Source organism: Rutidosis leptorrhynchoides, chromosome 1 (assembly GCF_046630445.1).
Source record: "Rutidosis leptorrhynchoides isolate AG116_Rl617_1_P2 chromosome 1, CSIRO_AGI_Rlap_v1, whole genome shotgun sequence".
Classification (NCBI taxonomy): Eukaryota; Viridiplantae; Streptophyta; class Magnoliopsida; order Asterales; family Asteraceae; genus Rutidosis; species Rutidosis leptorrhynchoides.
The window spans coordinates 297,104,683-297,118,064 of record NC_092333.1 but is presented as its reverse complement, the minus strand read 5'-3'; the positions used below and the strand labels follow the sequence as shown (position 1 = coordinate 297,118,064).

The following is a 13,382-nucleotide window of genomic DNA, read 5'->3' as shown; positions in this document are numbered from 1 at the left end:
TACATTAATCATTAGATTAAGCAAACGGATAGTAATCAGATAAAGCATAAATGTAATGTAAAAGAATCACACCAGAAAACAGGTTGAAATTGGACTTGTGTCTGTTACAATTTTCTTAAAATAATTCTTCGTCTGTGTAAAATAATTTGAAATACATGAACTACTAAGTTATGTTGAATTGGTTGTTTATGATAGATATATGCATATTTAATTTTATTTAATTTGTAATTAAGAATTACTAATAAATAATGGATATTTTAATTAGAAAGTAGAAAAACATTGAATTAAATGCACATAAATGTCACATCTTTTAATAGAATATATATAAATGTCACATAAATGCACATGAATATATATATATATATATATATATATATATATATATATATATATATATATATATATATATATATATATATATATATATATATATATATAAGGGTAGAATCAAGAGGGAAGTAATCAATCGGGGGGAAGCGGGGGGAAGCAAAAAGTTTTTTTTTTCGTTTTTTGAAAAAGCTTTGTTCACGAACATTATAGATGAGATGAAAATATGAACATTTAGTAGAGAAACTTTGTGATAAATGTTTTATTTTGGCGGAAAAACGCTCGAAAAGGTAATATATAACAATAATCGTGTTTTTCGAGCGTATTTTGAGGTTTTAACTATTGGGGTTTAGATATTAGGGTTTAGATATTAGGGTTTATAGGTTTTAGATATTAGGGTTTAGGGTTTAGATTTAGGGTTTAGATTTAGGATTTAGATTGAGTTTTTAACACGAACGGCATAAACCCAAAACACCAAACCCTAAACCCTAAACTCTAAATCGGGCTAAATTTTACTTCACAAAACATGAAAAAAAAATGTTCATATTCTTCACGAACAATATTATCTTGAATGTTATTTTTGTCGATCGTTTTCCCGCCTAAATAATAACATTCATCACGAAGTGTCTCTTCTAAATGTTCATATTTTCGTGTGATCTTGATGCCGGAAAAAAAAAATTCAAAAAAAACGAAAAAAAAAAAATTCTGCTTCCCCCCGATTGGTTACTTCCCCATTGATCATGCCCCTATATATATATATATATATATATATATATATATATATATATATATATATATATAGGGGTAGGATCAATGGGGAAGTAACCAATCGGGGGGAAACGGGGGGAAGCAAAAACTTTTTTTTTTCGTTTTTTGAAAAAACTTTGTTCACGAACATTATAGATGAGATGAAAATATGAACATTTAGTAGAGACACTTTGTGATAAATGTTTTTATTTAGGTGGGAAAACGTTCGAAGAAGTAATATATAACAATTATCGTGTTTTTCGAGCGTATTTTGAGGTTTTAGCTATTGGGCTTTAGATATTAAGGTTTAGATATTAGGGTTTATAGGGTTTAGATATTAAGGTTTAGAAATTTAGGGTTTAGGGTTTAAATTTAGGGTTTAGATTTAGTATTTAGATTGAGTTTTTAACACGAACGGTTTAGAGTTTAAGGTTTAGGGTTTAGGGTTTAGAGTTTGGTGTTTTGGGTTTATGGAATAAACCCAAAACACCAAACCCTAAACCCTAAACTCTAAATCGGCCTAAATTTTACTTCACAAAACATGAAAAAAACGTTCATATTCTTCACGAACAATATTATCTTGAATGTTATTTTTGTCAATCGTTTTCCCGCCTAAATAATAACATTCGTCACGAAGTGTCTCTTCTAAATGTTCATATTTTCGTGTGATCTTGATGCCGGAAAAAAAATTTCGAAAAAAACGAAAAAAAAAATTTTGCTTCCCCCTACTTCCCCCCGATTGGTTACTTCCCCATTGATCCTGCCCCTATATATATATATATATATATATATATATATATATATATATATATATATATATATATATATATATATATATATATATATATATTAGGTTTTAGAGTTGTGCGTTGCACGAGTGTGTAAAATAATCGTGCAAAATTAATTGAGTTTATCAAACAATTATTGTTGTGACCTATGGATAGAATAGTGTCAACAAAATGTGATATGTAGATTTTTAAGCCCATTTTTCATATACCAAATAACTAACGTTGTGTTCTCGAGTTTTTTTTTAGGTGGAAAGAGATGGGAATGAATGGGAAGGAATGGAAATAAGAGAATAATTAAATAAATGATCCATTGTGCTTCCCCAATCCTCACTTCAATGTTAAATGACTTTTGAATAAGAATTTCAAAAACGCTCTCAATCTCGTAAATAATGCCTAATGGCACTCATCAGAAAATTCAAATTTCCACCATTTTCAATCACCTTCATCGTCACTATGCCTCAATTCCAGCCTACCTTTCCAAACAACATACCAATTAATCCCAAATTTCAATAACAATTTACTACACCTAAACAAAACACTTCAAACTAGAACAATTTCTCCAAAAAATCTACGGTGTTCATTGGTAGAATTTCAAAGTTCACAAACCCGTTCATCATCAAAAACGCTCTTAAACGATTTGGACCCATTCAAGGCATCACTTGGAAACAAGGTCGTAATTTTACTTTCGTGCAATTCAATGAAGTCGAACAAGCTTCTTATGCCATATCCTCTTTGAATGGTACAATTTTAAACAGCATAACCATTTACATTAGCTACGCGAAATCCGAGATGGTAATTAGGGATTTCATAAATAGGAATCACTTCAACAAAATCGGTGATTCTATACAGAAGATTATGTTAGCTATGAATCAAGATGTACAAGATCGGATGAAACTTTCAGCCTTAATCATCGACTAAGTGCCAATTAAATCGACTAAACTTTTTAATTAGTTAAGAAGTCGTAACATATCGGTCGTCTTGGTGTCCACCTCGGGTGTCTTCGACTACATAGTTGAATGTAAAGATGTAAAGAGTTTTCAACGGATAATTATGGGTCCGACAATGAACAAAGATGAGGGGCCGATTGCAGTGTGAACGCAAAGGCAAAACTACAATGCTAAACAATTGAAACTGCAAAATTCTTCATGATTTTTAGTATATAGGGATAAATGTAAACTTAAGGGGTCGTTGTGTAAATTGAGGCAAAGGTGAAGGGACGATTGCAGTGTGAACGCAAATTCAAAACTACAGTGCTAAACAATTGAAACTACAAAAGTATTCATGGCTTTTAGTATGTAGGGATAAATGTAAACTTAAGGGGTCGTTGTGTAAATTGAGGCAAAGGTGAATGACCGATTGCAGTGTGAACGCGAATTCAAAACTACAGTGCTAAACAATTGAAACTACAAAAGTGTTCATGGCTTTTAGCATCTAGGGATAATAATAATAATAATAATAATAATAATAATAATAATAATAATAATGGTCTTCGTATTATTAATAATAATAATAATAATAATAATAATAATAATGGTCTTCGTTGTTAGTACTTATTACACCGACAGTCTTTAAAAATTTCTTTAACATTAGTCATGCGCTTTGCACCTAAGGATAATTTTGATATATTATCTAGAAAAATCCATCAAAGATGAACACTAAGTTGGGTTTTTTTTTTTTTATTTATTTTTTATATCATCATCATTCACATCCACCAACGTGTTCATCCCAACCATCACCCACGGTTAAATCAATCAATTAAATTACCAAAAAATCCATATTGCATATTTGTCAATTAAATTAAATTACTACTGTACTATTTATTATGCATTCAAAAATCTAACAACAATACCCAACAGAGGTTAATATTTTTTGTTATCACCATGTTGAAAAGTCTTTATGCATCATTACATCATACAATATATTTTTACTATGCAATTATTATAATAAGTTATATTACCTGTTGCGGGAAATCTCCATTTTCCATCTGAGAATTAATCAGTAATCTTGCCGCACGATGCAATGGTGTTGGATCTCTCTTGGCCTAAACAATAAGCATATAACTTTATTAAATTTCGAGACTGGTTTGTGAGAAAACATACCATCAATTGATCAATAATTTACTGCTGTACTTTTTTTTTGGAAAATTTAGGCTTATTTTTTTTTTTTGAACGGCAAGATTGTATCAGTCCGGACCGAAGCCTAGACATCAAATTTAGGCTTATTACAATAGAATCAACTATCAACTATATATATATATATATATATATATATATATATATATATATATATATATATATATATATATATTACTTGAAGCTCGGACAACCTCAAATTTAGTAGTAATTAGTAATACAAGTAAAGTAATAAAGTAAAATTAGTTTGGATGCAAACCTGGTCAGCATCAATCAGAGCTAACATAGCCCATCCCGTATTGACCACGTGAGAACTATTTCCTTCAAGGTTGGTATACACCTGTATTGATAACATCAGATTTGGTTGGTACATGGGATTCAGTTAAACAACACAGACTGTACATGTTATTTACCAAAATTAATTACAGTAAGTTTTAACCTTATCCTGACAAGAGAGGTAGCACTCTCCCCATCCACCATCCGAATCAAGTTGTTTGGACAACAAAAAGTTACAAGCCTTGCGAATGCTACAACAATTTGAGTAGTTTTTTCCAGCAGCCACTAACCCTTTTATTCCAAACCATGTCCCATAGGTGTAACAAACCGCCCATGAACCATACCTGATCAATCAATGTTCACCTCAAATTTAGTATGATTACATACATACATATATATAGGACCATGTATGTATGTCATTGCAAATTAATTATGGTTCGAAAAAAAGAACAAAACAAACCATGAACCATCTGGTTGTTGGATTGTTTCAAGGAATGCAGCAGCTTTATTAATACAAGCTTGTATTTCTTGTCTCCTATGACCAGGGTACAATTTTTGGAATGCCACCAGAGCTTGAATGGCAGCCGAAGTACACTCTACATATCTGAAAAATACCACACCCGTTGTTGGTAAACAAACAAGCACAAGATCCACAACTTAATGAAAATTTAAAAAAGAAATAAAAAAAAATAGGTCATGATGATATCTTACGGGTAGTCGATAATGATGTCACCAAAAGTTTCAGCAGGATTGAGCAACTGAAAGTCAGAGTACATGTTTAATGATACATTTTGCCACACTTTAAAAAATATATATATATATATATATATATATATATATATATATAATATACAGGAAGAGAATCCGCCAGAAACAGTCAATCGTGAAATAGCAACTGATCGAAAGGATACCTACCTCTAACCAACCGTAGGATCTTGTAAGTTCATATGATGCAAAACCACCATTACCATTCTGCAATTATTAATGATTAAACATTCACATCAATGAGCAAAAAACAATTAACAGATTATTTTATTATAAATGTGATGTGATAGGAGGATGATTACAACACCCAACAAACATTACCTGTAAAGATAAAATAACATTGACAGAATCATATAATCGATTTTCATCCATTGGTTCATCAACAATTTCTGAGGGCAATTTCGAAAGCAGGAGTGCAGCCTAATATAATATTAATCGTGTTAAATAACAAACAAAACAGGAGGTATTAATTAATTAATAACTAATAAGATGGATAACTTGAAGAATATAATAATAATAATAATAATAATAATAAACAATAGTAGTAACCTTTAAGCCTTCTGCAGTACAATCAGAAATGGGCCACCCGTGATCTGCAGTTGAGAAAGGCCAAGCACCTTTCGAAATATGACGATACCAATAATCAAGATCGCCAGTGCAGTTATCTACCACCTTTAATTATTATTTAAAAAAAAAAACAGAGAGAGAGAGAGAGAGAGAGAGAGAGAGAGAGAGCAATTAAATAGAAGCTAGATAGGGAGATTGAATCTAAAGGTGATGTGACCTTTAAAGGAACATATAAGTTTACTACTAAGTGAAGTGAAAGTGTGAGCACCTGTGACTTGTTTATGAACATGTGTCCTTTCCTCAGTGTATTACCAAACTCTTGAATGAGGTTTGTTGAAATGATTGCTTGCACAGCGAATGCAGTATCCCATAATTGACTACCATTATAACCCTGCATTATTAGGTAGGTAATTATTATTATTATTATTATTATTTCAGAAATTGAACGTCACACAGATGATGGTGCGATGTAAAAGTCATCTGAATACCTTCATTTTCATGCCATCTTCAGCAAGCCACAAATAATCATGTATTCTTGGGAGGTGCAACTTGAAAGCCTCTGAATTTGGATCTTCAACCCAGCAACACAGCATATTTAACACCTGAATGAAGTAGAGATTAAAAATTTAGAATAATTACATTTTGGACGTGCACTACTAGAAAAGAGACTTTTTGTGAGAACACTTATTGGGAGGACACTTATGTTCTCACAAAAGGGTAGCTAAAGGACAAAAATGTGGGTCTGAGTTGAATTTCTAATTTGACTAACACTATTGTGAGGACAAGTCCTCACAATATATGTTATTTATTTTATTTTTGATTTTCTTTTTACAGTCAAAGAACAAAAAATAGAGAAACGTTGAATTTTTTTTGACCAGATGTATTGTGAGGACATGTTCTCACAATAAATAATTATTTTTATTTCAATAATTCTATTTTTATTAAAATGAATTATATTTAAATTTTCAGTTCCCTGAAAACAAGTAACCAGGCCATAAGTCCATAAATCAGTCTGTAGAATGTGTTATTCTGAACCAGATAGATATTGATGTATTCAAAAAAAAAAAAAAAAAAAACCCATGTATGTATCAGATAAAATAAAATTGGGAGCAGCATATAAGTGGAGTGGAACACAAGGTATACAAACCTTTGCAGAAAGGTTTCGTGCAATATTCCAATCTATATCATGATAAGAAACAGTAAACAGCTCCTTTCTTAACGCCATAACCGTGGATGTGATTGGTCCAACAAACCTCTTCCCATATAAATATGACATAGGCAGGTACACCATTCTACAGTGACACCACATCCTACCTGAAATCAAATGTCCGGGTCAAACTATAGCTCAACATTTTACTATGAGGTGAATTATAGGCAACTAACTCAAACTAATGAGGTTAGATGCAGGTTTGCTTTACTGAATAAAAATAATTATTGCATAAAACAAAGGCGCCACTCACCTGGATGCACCGGAAGAAAATATGGAAGGATCCACATCTCAGGAGGCAATGGATTATTTCCAGACCACTCAAATACACCAAGTACCTGTTTTATATATATTAGCAACATATAAGCCTAATATATAATAATTATAATAATATAATAATAGGTAACACAAAATCATATATATAAAAAAAAAAAAAAGATCAAGGGAAAGTTGCAAGCAATACTGAAAGCCAGAATTTTCCCCAGGATGTTATGCAAGTAGCACCACCATGGTCCAAAATCCACTTGCGCCCTTTCTCCATCGCACCACCTTCTCCTCCTCCATCATTAGCTCCTTCACCAAGCAATCTTAAAGTAACATAGTTCAACACACTACCAAACATGGTGCTATGACCCTCGATGTGTAGGCCCCATCCACCATCCATATTCTGTACATACATACAAAAAATGTTAAATATAATAATAATTTCAATGATGTTTGAAAGATAACAAAAACTCCCTCCTTTACAATGAAGTTGAGAATATGTTTGCCATATATGAAAACAAAGAAAAATTAAGAAGCTTCAGATGCATGCCTGATGATTGTAGAGGTAACGCCACATCTCCCATTTATGTTCCTTGGATAACACAGCATTCAGTGCCCCAGTAATAGTTAGAGTAATAACCTGACACAATAAAATTATTAACGTGTACGTACTATCAGTATTTATTTACCAAAATATAAAACAAAAAGGCCCTCTATTATATTCTAATAGATAGATGGTAACTCATACAAATGGATATACTCCATTTTATTTATTTATTAACTTAAGAAGAAACTGCAGTAAAAAAAAAAACACAACTACAACACGTTGAAGGAAGGAAGATGATACTAAGTACTGACCAAACCAGGCAACAAAAACATAGGGCCTCCATAGTCTCCTGGCCAATGTCCATCATCTGCCTGGAGGGTTGAATAGAAACCAATTGCTCCTCTTAATACATCTCTTACTTTATCCTCTGTAATATCTTCAACATCTTTTATATTTACTTTTGATGGAAAAACAGGGAGCGTTTTCTCCTTTGCAAACTAGTCAAAATTAGAATGTCAAATAGAATCAGATGTCAAAGGATACCTTAGAAGAAGCAACAACAGGCAAAGCTTCAGTTATAATAATAAAACTATTCAATTTCTGTATTTCTTTCTGTCATTAACACAACGTAAAATGGATTACAACACTCATTAGCAGTTAAGGATATGCAGAACAACTCTGATTTTGTTGCTAACCTGAGATAAAAACGCAATTACCACATACATGTAACAAACACTAATTATGAACAACGTGTACTACATACACAACTTGTGTCTGTCTATGTTCGTAGGGTCTAGTTCATGTAAAACAAACAAAAGAAATAAAACAGAACATGGAAGTGACACTTATGTGTTAGACGGATATTATGGTTATGTTAATTAGTTATGTTAATTATGGGCTATAGGTTATGTTGTCTATTGGGATTCCATATCATTTATGTCCATGGTCTCTTGATGTACAGCATTCGTTGTATATATATGCCTAATGTATCTTTGTTGAGCAAGACAATAATATATCAATTATCCTTTATCTATTATACCTTTTAACATGGTAACATAAATGATATGGAATCCCAATAGACAACATAACCTATAGCCCATAATTAACATAACTAATTAACATAACCATAATATCCGTCTAACATTATGAACCAAAGAAAGTGATACACAAATTAGGTTTGTTTTACAATATGTACATTGCACATACATATAGATGTATATATGCTTCAGATAAACCCTTGTACAACAATTAGACAAGAAAAGAAATGTTAATCACACCATCATCAAAATAACTCAACATTACATATATGGCGTTAAAAATAATGTTAAAAATGTACCTGACTACGCATAAGCAGATCTGAGCTATGTTTCTTTTCAAACCGATTTTCATGAAACGTTTGCCGAAGTTTTTCGATATCACCAAGTTCATCAAGGGACCCTGCCGTTGAATCAAACTCCCAAAATTGTCGGCCAACGTGATCATTGTTTGACCGGAGCCACGGGTTGCCTCCCTCCGCGATCTTCAATTTCCACATTCTTCACTTCACTATCAATTTTAGATATATCAGTTTCATAATCGTAAAAAAACTAGAACTATTCAGTTACATGCACAACTAAAACAGAAAATAGACATAATGCACAAATTCAAACAGGTTGGATAATAGGTAAAAAAGGTTTTGAATCAAAACAGGTCATTGGTCAAACAAGTCAAAAATTTTAACGGGTTCAAACGGTCAGTTCGGGTTGGAAAATTGGTCCAAGCGGAAATTGAAATGAAACTGAATACATTAATCATTAGATTAAGCAAACGGATAGTAATCAGATAAAGCATAAATGTAATGTAAAAGAATCACACCAGAAAACAGGTTGAAATTGGACTTGTGTCTGTTACAATTTTCTTAAAATAATTCTTCGTCTGTGTAAAATAATTTGAAATACATGAACTACTAAGTTATGTTGAATTGGTTGTTTATGATAGATATATGCATATTTAATTTTATTTAATTAGTAATTAAGAATTACTAATAAATAATGGATATTTTAATTAGAAAGTAGAAAAACATTGAATTAAATGCACATAAATGTCACATCTTTTAATAGAATATATATAAATGTCACATAAATGCACATGAATATATATATATATATGTAACCAATCGGGGGGAAGCGGGGGGAAGCAAAAAGTTTTTTTTTTCGTTTTTTGAAAAAGCTTTGTTCACGAACATTATAGATGAGATGAAAATATGAACATTTAGTAGAGAAACTTTGTGATAAATGTTTTATTTTGGCGGAAAAACGCTCGAAAAGGTAATATATAACAATAATCGTGTTTTTCGAGCGTATTTTGAGGTTTTAACTATTGGGGTTTAGATATTAGGGTTTAGATATTAGGGTTTATAGGTTTTAGATATTAGGGTTTAGGGTTTAGATTTAGGGTTTAGATTTAGGATTTAGATTGAGTTTTTAACACGAACGGCATAAACCCAAAACACCAAACCCTAAACCCTAAACTCTAAATCGGGCTAAATTTTACTTCACAAAACATGAAAAAAAAATGTTCATATTCTTCACGAACAATATTATCTTGAATGTTATTTTTGTCGATCGTTTTCCCGCCTAAATAATAACATTCATCACGAAGTGTCTCTTCTAAATGTTCATATTTTCGTGTGATCTTGATGCCGGAAAAAAAAAATTCAAAAAAAACGAAAAAAAAAAAATTCTGCTTCCCCCCGATTGGTTACTTCCCCATTGATCATGCCCCTATATATATATATATATATATATATATATATATATATATATATATATATATAGGGGTAGGATCAATGGGGAAGTAACCAATCGGGGGGAAACGGGGGGAAGCAAAAACTTTTTTTTTTCGTTTTTTGAAAAAATTTTGTTCACGAACATTATAGATGAGATGAAAATATGAACATTTAGTAGAGACACTTTGTGATAAATGTTTTTATTTAGGTGGGAAAACGTTCGAAGAAGTAATATATAACAATTATCGTGTTTTTCGAGCGTATGTTGAGGTTTTAGCTATTGGGCTTTAGATATTAAGGTTTAGATATTAGGGTTTATAGGGTTTAGATATTAAGGTTTAGAAATTTAGGGTTTAGGGTTTAGATTTAGGGTTTAGATTTAGTATTTAGATTGAGTTTTTAACACGAACGGTTTAGAGTTTAAGGTTTAGGGTTTAGGGTTTAGAGTTTGGTGTTTTGGGTTTATGGAATAAACCCAAAACACCAAACCCTAAACCCTAAACTCTAAATCGGCCTAAATTTTACTTCACAAAACATGAAAAAAACGTTCATATTCTTCACGAACAATATTATCTTGAATGTTATTTTTGTCAATCGTTTTCCCGCCTAAATAATAACATTCGTCACGAAGTGTCTCTTCTAAATGTTCATATTTTCGTGTGATCTTGATGCCGGAAAAAAAATTTCGAAAAAAACGAAAAAAAAAATTTTGCTTCCCCCTACTTCCCCCCGATTGGTTACTTCCCCATTGATCCTGCCCCTATATATATATATATATATATATATATATATATATATATATATATATATATATATATATATATATATATATATATATTAGGTTTTAGAGTTGTGCGTTGCACGAGTGTGTAAAATAATCGTGCAAAATTAATTGAGTTTATCAAACAATTATTGTTGTGACCTATGGATAGAATAGTGTCAACAAAATGTGATATGTAGATTTTTAAGCCCATTTTTCATATACCAAATAACTAACGTTGTGTTCTCGAGTTTTTTTTTAGGTGGAAAGAGATGGGAATGAATGGGAAGGAATGGAAATAAGAGAATAATTAAAGAAAATAATTAAATAAATGATCCATTGTGCTTCCCCAATCCTCACTTCAATGTTAAATGACTTTTGAATAAGAATTTCAAAAACGCTCTCAATCTCGTAAATAATGCCTAATGGCACTCATCAGAAAATTCAAATTTCCACCATTTTCAATCACCTTCATCGTCACTATGCCTCAATTCCAGCCTACCTTTCCAAACAACATACCAATTAATCCCAAATTTCAATAACAATTTACTACACCTAAACAAAACACTTCAAACTAGAACAATTTCTCCAAAAAATCTACGGTGTTCATTGGTAGAATTTCAAAGTTCACAAACCCGTTCATCATCAAAAACGCTCTTAAACGATTTGGACCCATTCAAGGCATCACTTGGAAACAAGGTCGTAATTTTACTTTCGTGCAATTCAATGAAGTCGAACAAGCTTCTTATGCCATATCCTCTTTGAATGGTACAATTTTAAACAGCATAACCATTTACATTAGCTACGCGAAATCCGAGATGGTAATTAGGGATTTCATAAATAGGAATCACTTCAACAAAATCGGTGATTCTATACAGAAGATTATGTTAGCTATGAATCAAGATGTACAAGATCGGATGAAACTTTCAGCCTTAATCATCGACTAAGTGCCAATTAAATCGACTAAACTTTTTAATTAGTTAAGAAGTCGTAACATATCGGTCGTCTTGGTGTCCACCTCGGGTGTCTTCGACTACATAGTTGAATGTAAAGATGTAAAGAGTTTTCAACGGATAATTATGGGTCCGACAATGAACAAAGATGAGGGGCCGATTGCAGTGTGAACGCAAAGGCAAAACTACAATGCTAAACAATTGAAACTGCAAAATTCTTCATGATTTTTAGTATATAGGGATAAATGTAAACTTAAGGGGTCGTTGTGTAAATTGAGGCAAAGGTGAAGGGACGATTGCAGTGTGAACGCAAATTCAAAACTACAGTGCTAAACAATTGAAACTACAAAAGTATTCATGGCTTTTAGTATGTAGGGATAAATGTAAACTTAAGGGGTCGTTGTGTAAATTGAGGCAAAGGTGAACGACCGATTGCAGTGTGAACGCGAATTCATGTTGTTGTATTACACGGATCTTGATTAAACACAACGACCTATAGGCGGAAACTATGATCTTTTGATTCGAATACTTGAAATCCTAAGGTTTCGATAACCTAGATGATTAAACCTAGATATTCAATTGCCTAGAACAAGTGTATTCGGTTGTGGGTTGTGAGGGAGTGCTGGAATCGACAGGAACCAAGAAACCAAGTGAAAAATACGTAACCTCAATTAGTTCCCGTCATCTCATATTTATATAAGACCCAGCTACCATCGGCTCGATGGTCTTAACCATCGGTCCGATGGTCTTCTCCCTCGGGCCGAGGGTCCCTGACCCTCGGGCTGTGTTTCGATCGTCCAACCAATTAAACAATCGTTACACTAGACATTCATTCAATAACATAATCATAAACAAATCATAATAAGGCAAACATAATAATGTATCAATGTTCATTACAACTCGATAATAAAAAGAACAATAAGAACTAGGGATTATGCACCAACAAACTCCCCCTAAGACCTAGTTCGACAAACGCACAAACAAACTCTAAAGTAGGTCTTCAGTTCTTCATTCTTTACTCTACAGGGAACGGATCAGTCACCAAATTCCTCAACCAGCACAACTCGGCCACTCTTACGTACTGTTCTGCTTGTACACGATTTTCCCTGCGATACATCATTTTATTCAGGTACAACGTGCATATATCTTCTTCACAACAATTACGTAGCCAAATTGGATCCAAAACCCTGATTGTATCATTGTCATCACCATGTTCCTTTTCCAACACAATTACGGCTTCCTCCGAACGATCATCATAATACCACCAACGGAATCTCTGGCT

At 32.2% G+C, this 13,382-nt stretch overlaps 1 pseudogene; it reads right to left on the bottom strand.

Moving 5' to 3' along the window:
- Positions 1 to 3,810: 3,810 nt before the first annotated feature.
- Positions 3,811 to 9,154, bottom strand: LOC139870123 (cycloartenol Synthase-like; annotated as a pseudogene).
- Positions 9,155 to 13,382: the final 4,228 nt, after the last annotated feature.